We start from the raw sequence: 4,158 nt of genomic DNA on the forward strand, positions 1-4,158 counted from the left end.
TATTACTGATGTAGTGCTTGCCCCCGAAGGAGCCGCTGGATGAACGGGTCTTCCGTAGACTGTCTAGGGGACTTTAGCAACCAGCTGCCCCAATAGGATCTACTCCCTCCTCTAATGACAAAGCTAAGATCCAGGCCATAGACATGATGCCGATGGAACTTTATTGTAACTTCTTAACTGGGAGAGAGGGTTTAGGGATTAGAAACATCCATGAGAAAAATAGGCAGAACTTCAGACTCACCAGTCCCTTTCAGTATGCCGCAGTGCAGGATCAGCAGGAGCACAGGCTGACACTGGGTATTAGAGCAACAGCTGAATAGAGATAGGTATGAAATATTTAGTAGGAGAGACACCAGACTTGCTCCTTAGGTCAAGTCCAATACCAGGCACCTATAGCAGTCATCAGCTTCTCTGGTTCTCCTCCTCAAATGGCATGTGAGGCCACATCCACTATTAAAGCCTAGCAAAACGTTCCCGCACTTAAGCATTCCCACCCCCAGGCCTAAGCCTGGGGGCAGATTGGGTCAGAACTCCAACCAAACTAAGACTGAGCACATGTCAATTCCCCTGAGTATATGTGCACTGCCGCAGCATGCACCACTGGCCAAAAAACCAACAGTGATTGGCTGGTGAGCCGCATACACTCATAATGTCTTCCCATTGGTTACCACACGCTGCAGCAGGGCCACAGCCCACTCGGCAGGTGCAATCAATGTAAGAACATCTGGAATTAACCAGATCAATGCCAACTATAATTCAGCCAGACTGACTACAGCTCTGGCTATCACTACATTTCTAGTAGCCACTCCATAGATGGTGGTAGGGGCTGCACACCCCTACTCTACAAATTTGAGTTGTTGGCATATCTGAGATTGTGATTAATTTGTTCCTTTCTTCATTTTAAAGATTTGATGATATGAGAGTAATTTCTTGTCTTTTTTTGTATTTTAATTGTATACTTTCTTTCTTCAAAAAGACCTTACGTTAAAGTGACACAAGTTAAGAAGAGCACATAGATCCCATCCTTCTGCGAAAGTTCCAACTGGCCATGGTTGCCTTCAATTGCTTATATAATAAAGACTTCCCGAGTCATGGATGCAATAGCAGTTATGCGGTTTGCTTTGCTTTTAAATTTTTATAGTTTGCCTTTTTTTGTTGCATTTGCTGTGCTTTTTTTGTATTTAAAAGTGATACCTCATGTATGGGGTGTTTATGTTGTCCTAACTTTTTTGCAGATGTTAAAACAATTTCTCCAGTTTTCTCTCACAAAACAAAAATAAACTGATTTATTAATGAAACGCCTTCCCCCCGAAGTTGGCCTTGGTATGAATTTGTTTGGCATATAAGACTGTGATCTCCATCTGGGGTCAGGGACTGTCATGACTTGAACTCTGCTGTAGGATGCCATAACCTGTTTGTGCCTTATAAAATAAACCACTACACCCCTGTGCTGGTATTAGGTCATTTTATGAATGGAGCTTAACGGGGTTATTCCTAATTAAGGGCTCGTTTCCATCAGCCTGTGTGCTCATCGCACTCATGCCTGAAACGCAAGGGATCATATACACAAATTTACTTTGTTGGGGCGCAAGGAGACTATTATACATTTTCTTGACGTGTGTATATGTGTGTGTGAGAATGTCTGTGGTTGTGTGTGTCTGTCACTGTTTTTGAGGGTCCGTTCACACTACCGTGTTTCCCCGAAAGTAAGACCTACCCCGAAAATAAGACCTAGCACTATCTTCAGGGATTTCTGTAATATAAGACCTACCCCGAGAATAAGACCTAGTTCGATGGTAGGTCTTATATTAATGGGAAACACGGTAGTACACAGACCCATGCGATTAATGCACTGAACCATGCAATCGCACCTATCGCGCATTCTGGTGTGGAATGTGCATTGCCATTAATTTGAATGACACCCCAAACGCACCTCCCACCCACAGTCCGATCGCCTGCACCTGAACGCCTGGTACTGCAATGTCGTGTATTCCAATGCGGTGCGACTTAGGTTGCGACTTAATGACCAAGAACAAATGTGGGTCCTGAGGTTACACAGGTTGAGAACCATTGCTCTAGATGACGCCTAAATAGTCCCCTCTTATTTTTACTTGGTGCATATTGAATATAGGGGTGTGGTGTCCCCGTTCTTGTGGCGATTCAAAATATTTTGTACAAATCTTACATATTGATGGCTGATATGTTCTTTGCGAAGACCTATTATATAACTGAGGATGTTATATTCATTGTTATGCATTATTATTGTGAAAAAATGAGTGTGCAGCGCTATACTAAGTGAGATATAATTGCATTATTATTGTTATGCATTTTTATACAAAATGTGTGTAAATCTTTTTACCCTCGAATGGGTTGTTTGTTTCTAAAAAAAAACAAACAATAAATAACTATTGAACTAGAAGACTGTGAGCTCCATTGGGTGACAGGGACAGTACGATGCTGTAAAATGCTGTATAACCTGCTGATGTGTTTTAGAAAATATATATTTAAGTCGTTTTCCAGGAAGGATGAGCTCGGGTTTAGGGCAAAGGTACACTTAAAGCCATTAGAGGCCAATATACAACTAACCAGTTATGGGCTACAAGAAAGCCACTTCTGCTTGCTAAGATTGTTAGTCTTGACTGCAAGAATTACCGGAAAACTGTGTAAATACCGGACTGTCAGGCTGAGAACTGGACAGGTCATAACCCTACCATGGCCCAGCCCTCCCCTGGTTCTTCTGGGAACAAAGGTCAGCAGGCAGCTCCAGGGCAAATGTTCAGGAAATATCTCTACCTCCAATTAATGCACGGCTCAGACTACAATGTGGACAGGCAGGTAAGAATCTCACATTGCAGACATAGTCTGTCTCTTCTACAATAAAAAAAACTGCTGGTTTGAATTAGTTTTTTTTTAGTTCTTCATTTAAAAGAATGTTACAAATCACAGGTAACACAAAACAAGATTTCAAAGTATAAAAGGCCTAGTATACAAGTGCATGAATATGGAACCAATGCCACGTCCAGGAAGGTCCATCCAAGAGTCTGATGGGTGACCAGAAGGCCCCAGCTTGAGCTTGATGACCTCTCAAATAACTTTTAGATACATAACATTGCGCATACTAGAACCCGGCTTGAATTGACGCCTATATTGCTTGTACCAAGAAGCAGAGATAGAAATAAAGGGGGGGAGAGGGGAAAGAGAGAAGTCCAGAGAGAAGAAAAGAGGGAAAAAATGGAGAGGGAAAGCGAAACAGAGGGGACGGGAAAGGACCTTTTAGATTGTAAGCCCTCAGGGCCCTCCTTACTATCTTGTCTTGAATTGTATTGTGATTGTAATGTCTTCCTTATATTGTAAAGAGCTGTGCAAACTGTTGGCGCAATATAAATCCTGAATAATAATAATAACTATGGGGGGCGGTAGCGAGACGCCAGGAGCCTCCAAATCGAGAACACTTTTGCCAAGGTGGTAATTCTTCCAGTGTTCAAAAGGCTGCTGGATTCTTCCGAGTATGTAAAATCCTGCCAGTAGAACCAAGTTTTCTGGAACTTCTCCTCCTTCTAGTGGAGGGCAGAGGTCAGTTCCCCCCATAATACGTATATGTTGTCCACTTTCCAGAGCCAAAGGTTGAGCGGAGGGGGGTCAGTGCTTTTCCAGTATATTGGAATGCAAGCTCTGGCAATGTTAATCAGGTGTATTAAGAGAGAATGTTTGTATCGGGAGTTTGACATTTTTTTGGTCATATCAACTTTTCCTTTATTAGGTAATGGCAAAGTTTTTGCTGAATAAACAGGCCCATAGCAAAAATTAAAAAATTGATCTGCTCCATGGGTGGTGTACATGGGGGTGGGGGGGGATAAATTAAGTGGTTATATTACTAAGGGATTTCAAATACTTTATTTATCTATTGAAATAACAAATTACAGAAAATCTACTCAAAATCTATCCTGATTGATACACTACCCATGGAAGGGAAGTCACTAGTCCTATGGACATGTACCGCTGTCTTAAAGGAAAATATAGTGATTAATCCACTGAACACCAATGACATCAATTGACCCCAATGTCCTCCATCCCAACCTCAGCAAGTGCCAGTGCCCCCCTCTCTCCACATAGTACCAGCACCACCCCTTCCTTTGCAGAGCATCAGTGCCCCCCCCC

Source organism: Nanorana parkeri, unplaced genomic scaffold, assembly GCF_000935625.1.
Source record: "Nanorana parkeri isolate BGI_ZX_2015 unplaced genomic scaffold, ASM93562v1 scaffold2141, whole genome shotgun sequence".
Taxonomy (NCBI): Eukaryota; Metazoa; Chordata; class Amphibia; order Anura; family Dicroglossidae; genus Nanorana; species Nanorana parkeri.